The sequence below is a fragment of the Pelmatolapia mariae genome, linkage group LG23 (genome assembly GCF_036321145.2).
Source record: "Pelmatolapia mariae isolate MD_Pm_ZW linkage group LG23, Pm_UMD_F_2, whole genome shotgun sequence".
NCBI classification, from domain to species: Eukaryota; Metazoa; Chordata; class Actinopteri; order Cichliformes; family Cichlidae; genus Pelmatolapia; species Pelmatolapia mariae.
Window position 1 is genome coordinate 40,725,068 of NC_086246.1, and position 14,849 is coordinate 40,739,916.

At 45.6% G+C, this 14,849-nt stretch overlaps 1 protein-coding gene across 10 annotated transcripts in view; it reads left to right on the forward strand.

Annotated features, from left to right (window-relative positions):
* Positions 1 to 14,849, forward strand: part of nfia (nuclear factor I/A) — a 149,336-nt gene that overhangs the window by 48,196 nt on the left and 86,291 nt on the right. The window lies entirely within an intron of this gene.

A 14,849-nucleotide genomic window follows, 5' to 3' on the forward strand; every position in this document is an offset into this window, starting at 1 on the left:
TATTTTTGGCTTAGCCCACCTGATCGCTGCTTTGGTGTGACTCTCACAGCTTTCAAAGATGAACTTGTTTGTTGAAGGAAGCCTTTAGCTGATTAATAAATGCATCTCTGGAAGCTGTTCTTTGGTGAAACGGCCTAGTCTCACAGCTAAATGTGCCCCAGCTGTTGCAAGCCCACCACACGTTTCAGAGGGCACGCCTTGCGGCGGTTGGGTGGTATCTGCTCTGGGATCTCTCTGCAGCAGTAACACTTTTGTTCTAAGTTGTTGTTTCATTTTGAGCACATTTATATGGATTTCCCCAGTTGGAAATTCATGTTTCCGATTATTCCAACATCACATAAAAACCTAGTAATTCAGGTGCAATATGAAGCAGGACTTAAGGTGTAGGTGGGTTTCTAAGCGACTTGCAGATGTGCACCATCTGCAGGCAGGTTGCAGCTGATTAGCGACAATCGTAGGTAGAGCTGGCATCACAATATGTTTTTTTCATTTCAGGCGATAACGATATATGTCACGATATAAGCCAAATAACTATATTTGTAAGATTAAAATGTGCCGTTGCTCACAAGTAAAATGTGAAATAATCAGCAGCTTGTCTTGATTTTACTATTTATTTCCCATAATAAGTTCAACAGGGTAGATGTACTTAAGGAACATCAGACTTTTTCAGATAAATAAAGGCAAATATTGCAAACTACACAAAAGGCAGCCGCTAAAGCGTTTAAGTTTCAAAGTAGAACAAACAAAACAGACTACTAAATTGTCAATTCCACTTAGAAACAAAATATTAATTCTAAAAATAAATCTTAGTTTGTTTTACAGAAGAACAGACAAAATTGACTAACTTTTGTCAATATCAAATAAACTGAGAACTAAAAGGAAATTTTCAATCTCTCCTTGTTGTATAGCTTTCTGAACTTTCTGAATCCTTTATCATCTGCAACTAAAAATAGTTGTGGATGATTACTATACCTTTCTAATGTGACGTTGTTGTCCCTGGCTCTCTTTCTCTCTGCGAGTGTAACTACCGCCCCTCCCCCCTCTTCCCAGCGCAAAGTGCAAGGCTCGTGTGCAGAGTGAAGCGGAAAAACAGTGCGAGAGAGAAGGTGAGAGAAAGAAAGAAAAAAAACCCCACGGGTCGCGATAAGGAGCCGGCTCGCGTCGTTCACGTCAAAGATCCGGCTCTAAGAGCCCGACACATCACTACGAAATACTACTACTACTACTAATAATAATAATAATGTGCGGCTTGGCACTTGTGCTGTACGTAACAAGTCACGTGACGTGACGCTGCGGCTGTGATTGGTTCGGCTCTGCGCTACTTAATTTGGATTGGCTGTTCTTCTTTTCTTTTTTTTAAGAGCAAGAGAGAGATGAGGTCTATCGCAATAGTTAAATTTTTCTATCGAGAAAAAGTTATTTCGCAATACATATCGTTATCGTTTTATCGCCCAGCTCTAATCGTAGGTGAGCTTTTACTTTACTCACAGTACGATATTATCACAATATTTCACTCATGACATTAGATATTACTGTGATATTAGTACTACTTTTAACATTTTGTAATACACAGAATATTACAGTATTACATTTACTTTTTATTTATCACCTTTTTTCAAATGTCCTCAAAGTTAAACTTTGTCAGTCTGTTATGATAGATAATGATATATGAAGACAATGATGTCTCACATCAGTTTTATTTTTGCTGCAAGCTTGTCAAGCAAACCAACAGTGTCACTAAAACCGGTTGCAAATGTTGCCATAAGAAAATCAGTCTGCAATCAGTCTGCAGTCAGTCAGCCAGTTAATGGGATCAAGTTGGCAACTACATGCAGTGTGTGTCTCAGAAAACACTGATTAACTGATATCACAGATCTGTCGCCGTCCCATCGTTACTCGTGTGACTGAGCTGTAAGCTTTGTCGAGCTGAGCATGTCATGTTTTTGTTTTTTGGTTTAGCTGATTTCCGTTTGCTTGGCTAAACTTACCTTAGATGAGTCCTCTTGTTGGTAGTATTTTAATTTATTTAAAAAAAATGATATTTGGTGTGCCTGTATAATATCCTAATAGTCCTGTTCTGTATCAGCTTTTTTTCCCCCAACACTCCTGTTTATGGATGCATGATGTAAACCCAGAGAGCGGATTGGTGGTGTTATATCTGACTTTCACTTAGGAGACCACGGTTAGTCTCCTGAGTGCTGCTGTTAAAATTTCAGTCTCATCTTAGTTTAGGACTAAAGCTAAAGTAAGACCCTTTCACAACGTTAACCACACGTTGGGAGTCCATTTCCCTTCCACTTGGTGACACGACCTAACAAATATCAGAGTTTTCCAGCCTTGAATGCACAGATATTACATTTTGTGCTTTGTGCACAGTTTGCGGGATGACATCTGCTCTGTTTGCATTCCTGAGAGGTTTAAATATGAGATTGTTTAGTTGTGAGCTGATAGAATTTGCTCTGTTTGTCTGGGGATGAAAGCACACCCTGCTCTCAGTTTTAAAGCAGATCAGCGTGTTATCTCCTGCAGACACTCGTCTTTTCGTCACCAAAGCACAAGTCAAAGGAAACTCGGAGACGCCGGCGTGAGCAGAGCAGCTCGGCGTGCTTTTGGGGTGAAGCTGGCACAGAAAAAACACAATTATCTCCGGAGCGATTGCTCAGCACGTTCCCGATTTCCGACTGATTCTACGGGAAAATAATTTGGCTGGCTGGAATATTCCAGAGAGCAGCAGCGAGCGGTGGCAGAGGCACGCAGAGGAGATGTTTGGCAGCCGGTTTGAATATTTGGCACCGAGCTTGTTCTAAGTTTGTTGGAGCTCCTGAGTTCAGATTTATCCACCAGGCCCACTTTCAGATTCCTCCAGCAGCAGATTGATTTCCAGAGGCCTCAGAGCCTGAGTGAAAACAGCCGTTTCCAGCCAAACATTTCTCAGGTCAGGTTAAATTCTGGTGAATTTCAGAGTTCAGTTTTTACGTTCGGTGGCTGAAACACAGTTTGAACTACAGGTGCATTTAGGAGAAAAGGAGAAAAAGTCAGCTTTAAAATCTTCATTTCCTTGACTCTGATTTCCTGGTTAAAGTTGTGACTGGATGAATTCTTTCCTCCTTTCTTTCTTTTGTTTTCGGGACTTGAAGTGGATTTTTTGAGGCAGACATCAGTAGAAACAGTTGTTTTTGCAGGTTTTGCCTCAGTCTCGTGTTTTTGTGGCGGTAAGCTCTCAGCTGTGATCCGTCATCGTGCACAAACGGCCCGAGCCGAGTGCTCTGAAAGATCTCCATCCCTGAAGCTTAATTACAATCATTTCCTCTCTCAGACTGAAGCCTCTGTGAGCCCAGAGAGAGCGCCCATTCTCCACACCTCCGTCCACATCGCCTCGCCTGTGTATGTTTCCACTGTGCGCTCGCTGATCAGCTGTGCAGCTTCACACTGAGCCTCCTTGAGTCTGGAGGCGGCTGCGGTCGCGGTTTTATTTTGAGGGGAAAGGCTCTGATTCTTGGCAGCGAGCATGAAACCCTCAGTGAGGTTTTTGTTTGAGCGGAGCAGCCGCTCGCCACCGTCACAAACACAGAGGGGGATCATTTGCGGCCAGAACAGTGGCAGCTCTTCAAAATCATCTAAATTTAGCTTTTATTTTGAAAAACTTTCACCACGCAGAGCTGTGAGGGCTTTGAATCCTTGAATTCGCCCGGCCCCTTGTTTAAGACGACCAAGCTTTTTTGGAGCGACGGCATCGATTAAAAGCTGTGTGAAGGCGGGTTGACCTCGTGGCTCGTGGGGCCGGAGGTGGGGTCTGTCAGGGCAGCCCGAGTGGGTAATTAAATTCATCCCCGTCACGCTGACTTGTGGTGGGGGCCAACATTGTTGCCCGTAGAAACAGCAGCGTGCGCCAAACCATTTCTTCCTTAATCCTCAGAGTGCGGCGCAGCAGAGACTTCAAAGAGACGAGAGCTGACGTCCAGCTGAACTCCACCTTTTTCTCCACCTGCTGCTGACAGGAGGCCTCCTCTGCGCGCGTCCGCTCAGTGTCTCCTGTGTTAGCAGCCTGGAGGTGCAAGCGATTGGTTGGCTGCAGTCAGTTATCACATGATAACCTTTGGTTTATCCACTTTAAACTGCAGCCTTAGACTCACACAGGTCTCCAGGTTTTGGTCCAGTCCGGACTCTGAAAGCCACTCGCTCGCTGCCTGTGTCCGCTCACGCCACCCTAATTAGAGCAAGCACAGCTAACAGGAAGTAGTCAGCAGTGTGGACAGGTTTCACGCCTGTTTGTGGTGTAACTGTCGTCTACTCGACTGTAAAATGCCGCTGACACCTGCGCTCGGTGCAGCGCGGTCTGGGACGCTCGCGTGCATCACTACGGTAACACGATGGATTCGTATTTGGATTCTTTCTGCTCCACTCGGTGTGCAAGGAGGCGTACTCGGAGCAGGGAAAGGAGGAAAGACTCCCACACTGAGCTCCCATCACAGCAGGGACAGTCAGTGAAAGACATCATTCTGATCAGTTTATTTTACTAATAAATTCTAATTGAGTGATTATTTGGATGTATTGATTTTATTAGCGGTCTGGTCCTCACAGTACAGACGATCCACTGGACTCAATATCAGCAGATTGCTAAAGCCGCACTGCAGGAGCTGGATTGTTATTAAACGTCCCAGATGTTCAAGCCTGGAACACATCGGGAAAATGAGACGGTGGAGCTACAGCAGGTCGTCTGCTCACAAAAAGGTTGGCGGTTTGATTCCTGGCTACATGCCGAAGCATCCCTGGGCAGTTACAGCAGAGACCTTTTAAAAAGTCTCAACTATAACCGAACCATTAAAGCTGAGCCCAGGAAGCTCTTCAACAAGTGGAGCTTTTCAAATTAACGGTCTTTGGCTCGCTGTGAAAACACAGAACAGACACACGCAAACTTATGCAACTTTTGGGAGGTCAGAGGTCACATAGACCCCTCCCCCCACCCCTCTGATGTGTGAGCTCGCTGGCAGCGGTGGCAGCAGCGGGTGTTACAAACACAGGAAGGATCGACACGTGCTGGCAGGTCAGAGGTCAGCACGTCGGGGTCGTGACCTCCATCATTGGGCCGTTTGACCTCCAGGATAAACATGTCAGCCCCTCATTAGCAGCCAGTTGAGTGCACATGGAGCTGGGGGGCAGTTTGAAGGGGGGCGGCGTGCGGGACAGAAGGTGAAAAAAGGTCGAGAGCAGCTGTTTGTGAGATTTAGAGCTGTCGCAGTCGGGAATAACGGCGTTAACGGTTATTACAGATGGATAATATTTATGTGAGCAGTAAAGGCGATTAAACACAATTAGAGAGATGGAATCATAAAAGTCTGATAGAAGGACTTTCACAGTAATGCTCGAGGCTCTGCGGCGAACCGCTGCCAGCGCCTCAGACGGCGCCGCCCTTCATCTGCAGCACAATGCTCCAGAGTCAGCATCAGACCTGGGCAGGGTCATCCACCTGAAACCTGACAGGATTTTATTGGCTTTATCGCCCTAACCTCTACTGCATCACAAACACGTCTGTTCATGCAATAATCATTAACCCCACAGCTCTACCCACCCGGCGCTGACGGCCATATTGGGTGCAATAACTGAGCATGTGTCACACCTGTTTTAAGAACATGATCAGCTGATGCTGGGTTTTTTTCTGATGTTTTCGGTCAGTTTGTGCCGAGCGCAGACTTTATTCTTGTCTCTTCTGTGATTGGTCACCTCGTGCTTCTTAGGAGGATTTTTGTGTGTCGGCAAGATAACGAGCCGCCGGGTAGTACAAAATGAGGAGGGTCAGATATTCCGCTCGCCGTCACCTTAAACGGCCCCGCAGGGCTCAGAATAAGTAAACAGAAAGAGAGTGTGTGTGTGAAGATGTGTGACCCACTTCCTCCGTCCTCCTGAGCTCTTAAAGAGATTTGGAGCTTCGTCTCTGAACTCGTTACCACAGGTCTGAGCAACCCCAGTCTACGACACACACCGGACGCCATCTTAGTTTAACCACACACACACACACACACACACACACACACACACACACACACACACACAGGAGTTGTTCAGAACCCCCAGAACTTTATTTAAAGTCCAAACTTAGAGACGCCACCGTCAAACCTCAAGTGCGTGTTTGATCTGAACGGTTTCTGATTTTTGTAAAGACATTGAAATCGGACTCTTTGTCCTGACCCCTTGGTGTTTCAGCCTTGAAGGATGATGCTTCACTCAGACACAGATCAGGAGAAGACTGGACACTTGAAGCTGACGTCATCTTTCTCCGTAGGTGGTGCTGTGGAGGCCGTATTAAAGCAGGCGTCTGTTGCTCGCTCTGTGTGGTGGCATTTCCCTCTTGACAGCTCTCTGCCTCGTTCCTCCGAGCGTCATCCTGCTTCCAGTAAATCCACCTTACACGTGGAGGACTGGCAGATGAATACGCCTGTAATTCGGTCCATTCCAGGTGGCTAATGTGTGTCTGCTTTGCTTCCTTCGAGTCAGAATCGGAGCGTTTTGTCTGAAGTGGGGTGGACGTGTCCAGAGTCTGTCTGACCTGCAGACACACAGCTGCTGAAATAAAGCAGAATAACCTTTAATGCGAGGGCGTGGCACTCTCAGCACCTTTCTGTCTCCATTTAGGGTGAAATTAAACACAGTAACAACAAGTTAACGACCTGTGTGTGTGTGTGTGCGCGCGTTTACTTTGCGCTGAGGAAAACTGAATCTGCAGACTTTTTGTGTGTGTTCCCTTGTCTCCTCTTACATATACTTTGTTTCCTCTTCTTCTTCTCCTTCTCTTCCTGCGGCTGCTCTGCGCTCTTCATATGGAGCCATTTAAGGCGAGCGCGTCATAAAACCACACGCTCTGATGTGGTTCCTGAAGTACACACTGTGACCGCAGGAAACACCCCCGACCCACCGCCAACCAAGCAACACACACTTCGAACCCTCACCCAGCATCCACATCTGTGACTGCTGCGTCACACACACAGAGCGAGTGGGACTCATTCATAAAAACACTCTGGGAGGAAGAACAAACTGTTTCCTGAAAGTTACATACAGAAAGTTACGAGAAGCTTTAAAAACGGCATCACCGCGTGGACCCAGGGAGCCTTCGTCTTGTGTCGTAGTTTAATCTGCAAAAGGAGACGACTTCATGTTTACTGCCTTGAATATGGAAATATGAGAAATCGCCCCTACTGAGCGTACTCAGATCATATTTACTTGAATCCTGAGTGATTACTGGAACAACCACAATCAAAATTATTTTTATATTTCGTCCCAAAAGGTTGATTCTGTTCATCTGGACATAGCCTTTTCAAAGGGAGAAACATTTCGTCACTCATCCAAGTGCCTTCTTCACTCTCAGCTGACTGCAGGTTTCCTCAACCTTATAAACAGTACATTTGCGCTGAAACCAGCCCACTGAATGAACAATGGGCTGTGAAGACAGATCATTAATATGCAAATTGTCATGACCATTGATCAACAATCACTGATCAAAGCCCATTGATCATTGATCAAAGACCACTGATCAATGGCCATGAGTGCCATTCACAGAGAGGGTACAGCTGCATTGTAAGATGGCGAAAGATGTACCCTTAGGCCCCCTCCTCGATTCAGAGATGGTCTTTCCCTTTTCACATAAATGGCCTCCTTGACTCCGCGCTCAAACCAGCGTTCCTCCCTGTCCAGGATGTGTACATCCTCATCAATGAAAGAGTGTCCACTGGCCTGTAGGTGTAAATAGACTGTGGAGTCCTGGCTTGACGAGGTAGCTCTTCTGTGTTGTGCCATCTACTTCGCCAGAGGTTGTTTGGTTTCCCCGATGTATAAATCCTGGCAATCCTCCTGGCACTTAACAGCGTACACTATATTACTCTGTTTGTGTCGGGGGACCCGATCCTTGGGGTGGACCAATTTTTGGTGCAGCGTGTTTTGGGATTTAAAAGCCAGGGAGGTGCAGTGTTTAGAAAAAATGCGTCTCAACTGTTCCGATACTCCTGACACATACAGGATCACTACAGGTTTTCAGCCTTTTGGCATTTACTTACCTGGATGATTAAGCATGCATCAAGACATTTCATTGTTCTTATTTCAGTGATTAATAAACTTGGTTTGAGTTAAATATTAAAAATCAGTGGATTTTAACAGCAGCTCTTTTATTTTTTTAGTATGAAGCTTTTGTGTTTACAGTCGTGTCTGACATGTGGTGGCTGGAGGACGAGCAGGTCATGCTCTGGCTTCCTTGCACAGGATACTGACCCCAGTGAATAAAAACAGTGATCATCTGGACTGATTTTTTTTAAAAACCATTTTTTTCATTCATCTGGTGTTTTGGTGTTTTGTACAGTGTCATGTACACACAATGATGATGAGGACAATCAGTAGATCTAAAGTTTGGTATAAAACAGTGTCTAGATGTTTCGTGGCGTGGAAACGTGAACAGTTTGTAGGCTGTGAGCTGTTTGCTCCTCCCCCCTCCTCCCCCATGCGGCGAAGCAGATATCAGCTGATCCCTCTATAAAGTCAGGTAATCCGGTTTAAATTGTAGTGTCAACGCTGCGCTCTCTACTGATATTCCAGCCTGCAACATGTTTGTGATCTCACAGCGCCACACACACACCGCTCTCCGCCTCCTGCTGTGTTCATTTCTGGTACCTGAACTGGAATGTGCAGGACCTGAACTCTTCTTCCTCCTCCATGAGGCTGGTTACCAGTGAGGTTAGATTAGAGATTAAAAGCACAAAGAGCAGATTAGAAATGATAAACCTATAGAAGTAATAATTCAGCACAGGTACCGCCCAATCAGCTGACAGGAGGATCAAAATAAAGACATTCAGTTCAGCTTTATTTATATGGCGATAAATCACAACAACACTCACCTCAGGGAGACTTATATTTTCAGGCAAAGGCCCTACAGTACACTGTCCATAAACCAGTGCGATGTCACTGGTTCTGTTCTTGACTTATGTACAGGAGATGGACATGCGATATGCATAAAAAGAGGAGACGAGGGGAGGAGCAGGAAGGAGCAAGAGGAGGTCAGAGACAGAAGGAGGGAGAGGAAGAAGTTAAAGAAGCAGGACCCTTCTTCTCTGTAAATCCTTCTGTCACAGAGCGTCTATCTCCATTGTTCCTCCTTTTCTTCTCCTCCTGCTCTTCCTCTCTCCTCTCAGGAACATTCCTCTCCTCCTCCTCCTCTCCCGGTCCTCTAAAGGTCAGCTCGGCTGTCTTTCTGCGGAGGTCGTCCTGCAGGAATGTGGCTGCGCTGCCGGCCGTGATTTGTGTCTTTTACTAACACCCCCCCCCCCACCTCACTCCTCCACCCGTGGAGGGGCTGGCGGGCTGCAGGGAGGGGGGGGTTGGGAGTCCATAGCAACAGGGACCCCTTGGCAAAGGCCCCCCTCCCTCGGCGGTCCAGACTCCGTGCCAACATGGAGTCTGGCTGCTGTTCAGCGTTTTTGTTCGAAGCTTCACAGGAAAAAATTCAAGCTGGGAAATTTCTGCAAGAAGAAAATCAACTTCCTGCCAGAGAAACGACGACAAACACGGCAGCGGGAAAAGTCAGGCTTACCCGAGGTCAAAGGTTCTCAGCCAATGCCAGCATTCCAGGTGCAAGATGGGGAATGTAGGCAGGTGTACTGTACTGGTGTCTTGCTTCGGAGCAGAGATAACAGGAGAAAAAGAAAAACACCAAATTATTTTTGATGATGTTTAATTTGAAGCTTTTCTGCTCGTTTTCTTTTCAAGCATATTTTAGTATTTGTATTGTTTCATTGGGGTTTTAAGAATGAAAATATAAATATAATTATTATAATAATTTAAAAAAAAATCTTTACAATTTTTACTTTGTGGATTTAATTACCGTTACAAGAATATAATTTCAGATCATTTTAAATATATTTTACACAGTTTAGGCAGCTGTTGGCTCAGACTTAAAATCAGAATTAGATACATCACCAGTTTACATTTTTTACAACAAATGAATATTTTACAGATACTATTTTTAAATATTTTCACAATCATTCTGCAAATAACAATCCAGCCATCGGATATCAAAGGAGCTGAAACGGCTTGTTTCAGAGGAGGAGGAAGGCTGATTGTGAACCGTGAATCATGCAACAAAAAAAAACACGGTGAGTGTGTGTGTGCACGGATCATCCCGTGTCTAAAACCGGGCCAGCTTTGATCTTCATTTCTGTGTTTCCTGCACAGACAGGAAGTAAAAACAGACGAGCTGTGCGACATGTGAGATCATGGCAGCCCCAAAACCCAGCCCAGCTTCACCTTTGACCCCTGAACATGATCCTGAATCTACTAAATCTGTGAACAAAGTTCCTGCGCGCAAGTGTGTGTGAGTGTCCTCCCATCGTGAAAGGCTGAGGGAGAGTTTCATGCCAAAAAAACCCCCACAAACCCTCCCACACACTAACACACACACACACACTCCCATTGTGTGTGAAGCCAGCGTCGACGTGAACCAGGACAGCTGTGAGCGTCTGCAGGGAAACTCTCCACAGATGGTGGAAGGAGAGGAACTCCAGAGCGCCGTATGGCTGCTGAAAAATACAGGAAGGAGGAGAAGAAGAAGAAGAGGGTCAGAGCGACACCACATCTTCTTCTTCTTCTTCTTTCTCCGTTTTAGTTTCTCTGTCAGCAAGAAACAAGAAAAACACAGACTTCCAATATTTGGGAATTTATTTTTTTTTTTTACATAAAATCAGTTTCAAAACATTTTTTTTGACACACATCCTGTTAAAATTTAATTTTTTGTGGAATTAATGTTTTCGATTTAAATCACATGTTGCAGTAATAATTACTATTAATTAACAGTTTTTAAAATATTATAAAACATATTACAAATGTATGTTTTCATAAATTGATCATTAGAAGAATTTATTTATTATTGTTGCAGTGATAAATTTTATTGGAATAAGGAGATGTTTTCAAATTAATTCACACTTTTCTCAGATGATAATTTTTGATAGTAAATTAATATTTGTGGTCTACTTTTATACAAATACGAACAAGTATGTATTTTGTAATTAATATTTGACTGATAATTTTAAAAAGGTAAAATCATTTACTAATGTTTTATAAAGTTTTATATTTTTTTAAAACCTTCCTGTTTTATTTATGAGTTATTAGAGAAATATATTAATGAATAATTTAGGTTTTTGGGAAAAAATCTGTGTAACATGGAAAAAAAAAGTAATTATGAATAATATAAAATAATATTTTTTTAACTTTTTAAAAATGCAATATACCTTTGTCTGTGCTCGCTCTCAGCAGCTTGTCTGATTGTCGGGTCTCTACGAGATAAACATCGAGGCGATCGCTGTTGTGATTTGGAACAATATATAAATAAGATTGAATTGAACTGAAAGCTCATTTCAGTCTGAATGTTTTGCTGATAGCTGTCAGAAATGTTAGATATCATTATTAATATATCAATATAATATAAATATCATTATTAATAAACGTTAGTAATAACTGGGTGGGGGCGTCCCTTGTAATAACAGTGATTTTGAGACTGTGGGTTTTTGGCAGATTTCAGTAGGATTAGCCGTCATCCTTTTAAAACGGGGCTCGCTGTTTGGCTCTGATGAGAATCTGAGGATGAACGATTCCGTGAATATTCAGCGGCTCTGTGTGAGGCCCAGACGCCTAAACGTGAGAGCTGTGCAGACCTTTCAGGGGTTTTTTGTTTTGTTTCGTTTTTGTTGAAAAATTGAGAGAGAGGTGACCCCCCCCCAACGCCACCACACACACACGAGAAAGAAGAAATCTTACTTCCAAAATGAGAGTGAGAAAAGGTGCAGCAGTGAGAGGAAGGGGAGCTGGGTTGGTCACGTGTTAGAGAGCGAGAGCGATAGAGTGAGCCTCTGTCAGACTGCAGGTCGAGCTCTTTGGCCCGAGTCCATGAGTGAAACACACAAAGAGCTGCTTCTGTGGAGGCTTTTCCTTTTGTTCCTCTGCTCTTCGAGAGAGAGAGAGTGTGTGTGTGTGTGTGTGTGTGTGTGCGCGCATTCATTTTTAATTATTGACATGTGAAGGATTAGTGGAGGTTGGGGAGCCGATAACTGAATTATTGAACTATTTGTGCCGACAGTCGCTGTGAGCCGCTCTGAGCTACTGGGGCGGTGCGGATGGTTGTTGGTGGTGAATAAAGGCGGCTTCACAGATTTCAGTGTGTGACCCTGATCTTATAACATGTGAAGTGAGGGTGAAGTTTGCTGCGTGTAGGTGGATCTGTGATCTCAGGTGTGATCTAGTAAAGTGTGAACGTGCAGATCAAGCCTGAATCCGTAGGGAGGAGGGCACAGGTACAGACCCCGAACCCCCTGTCGACCTCTGTGCACGCCGGGTCACCACACTAACGGAGGGTGTGTTTGAGCTGCACGCTGAGCACTGCCTCGTGGACGTTTCTCGTTATTCTGAGACAGTCGGTATGACCTTGTAAAGGGGTCCGCGTGAGAGCAGCTCTAACCCCGAACCCCGTCATGTGAAACGCCGGGGGATGTGAGCGCGCCTCGCTCGGCTGCGTCCTCACAGCAGCGGCAGCTCACGTTTACTCACCGGGAAGGGGTTAATGAATAATTTGAGCCTGTGATCATTCAGGCTGTTCATGTTTTCTGATGTTGTGTTACAATACAGCCAGTGTAATGTAGATGTTGTGTCCTGCTCCTCAGTAATGGATACCACCTCCTTTTGTGTGTGTGTGTGTGTGTGTGTGTGTGTGTGTGTGTGTGTGTGTGTGTGTGTGTGTCTGCGTGTGTGCGATCGCCCAGGTCGTTGGCTCGTTAGCGTCATTCTGTGACACCCCCCCCACCACCACCCATCCACGCTCGGACGGCCTCGGCGGGGCCTCCGTTTTATTCTCGCACTCAGAGCAGAAAACAGTTTTCAGAGACGAGACAAAAGCTCCACTTGATTAGGTGGTGAGAGTGTCTGGGAACGTGGGGCCTGGTGACCGAGCTAATTGGTGAAACCCACCCCTCCCTCACCCGGGGTTCTCCCACACTTTGAAACTCTCCGCCGCCCTCATCGCTTTCTCTTCACCCATTCGCCGTTCTTGCTTCTCATCTCTGAATTTTGGCACAATCCAATTACAGAGCGGCCGCTGAGCGAGGAGGCGCAGCTCTGAATGCAGACAGATAAGGAGCAGGGAGGAGGCGTAGAGCCACAAGTTCACCTCTTTTTTTATGTCTTTGGGGGCTGCGGAACAGGAAGTGTGACTTCAGTTCGTTGTGGTTTCAATCTGCGTTCTGTATTAAACAACGCTCACCTGATGAAGCTTTGCCTGCCACAGGTGTGCTATAGGGCACCTGCCAGGTGTCTCCTATTTTAAACAGGTTAGGCACATTTCCAGGTTTCCCTCAGATTTAGTGCTCCAGATAAATAATAATCCTCACCAAATCCAGTATCCTGACTCACAGTTTTAAAGGGAAATTATCCAGACATGCAGTTTAAAGTTTCTCTTCTTATGTGTCTGCGTACTTTCACTTAGTTTGGCTCGAAAATTTTTGATGAAAACATATTTTCAGACTAACCTAAACCTGGACGGAAAATTAACCATCATTGCTCTTTAAAATGACCAGAAACAAATTGTCTCATAATTACACACAAACACAGACCCTTCTCCTAATGAGGACACTCGTATGAGCACCGTTTTACGACGGTTTGCGCAGCGAGGTGACTAACTACACCGGTCTCAGGTGTCCTCTGACCCCACCATCCCCCCGACCTCCTCCTGGTGCTGAGGGAAAGAACGAGGTTGAGAATTGAGGAAGCTGAGACGAGTCTCCTTTGAGCTCAGGTTTCACTCATGAGCTTTGGACAGTGTCCGCAGACTGGAATTTTTTTTTTCCCTCGCACAGGAAGCCGTCTGCTTCACTGCTGAGGCGAAGGTGACAGAGCTGCCTGGACGGAGCATGCAGGAGGCTGTGCTCTTCACTGATTGGCTCAAAACAACATCACAGCGGTTGCATGCATGTCCAGAGAATTTCAGAGCTGCGGTGCAGGAACGAAAACATCTTCAGAGACGGGGCGTGGGGCTCGGGTGGGTTAGAGGTTTCCTTCCATTAAAGGCTTCTCCTGGGAACTGATGAGGGCCCCGCGAGATGGAGCCAGACTAGCTTTACTTAATCTTCTGCCCCAGGAGGAGGTGCAAAACATAACCTGACCAGACACCAGCACAGGGTGGATGGATGGGTGAGCGGATTGATATATAGATATCATTTTTAATACATGGTTCCGAGACGGCATTTGGAGGTAGTGAGCCTGAGTCCTGACAGGAAGTGAGATCACCTGAGATAAACTGAAGCTGACCCCCCCCGTAGGACAAACAAGCGTAGCGCGTCCTGCTGATGGACAGGGTTTCCAGAGGATGACAGCAGGGGTCGACTGCTCAGTAGCCCCACACACACACACACATACACACACACACACACACACACACACACACACACACACACACACACTCTCTCTCTCGCTCTCTCTCTCTCTCTCTCACTCACTCACACACACACACACACACACACACACTCTCTCTCTCTGACACACACAGTGTCACACACACACTCTCCCTGTGCTGCTGCCCCCCCCCCCCAGCCCGCTCTGCGGCTTCCTGCTAATTAAATTCCTGCGCTGTCCATTAGACGGATAGACTGAGCGGGACTGCTGACTCGACACAGGTAGGGCAGCTCTTCGCCGTAATGGCTCGAAGAGCTCGAGTGCCCGAGCAATTCATTTGGCCACCCCGTTTTACACATCCCTGGGTCACCGCAGACTTTCAAGGGTGCGGAGGGGGGGATAAGCTAATACTGTCAAATGCTTTAATTCTAAATCGGACA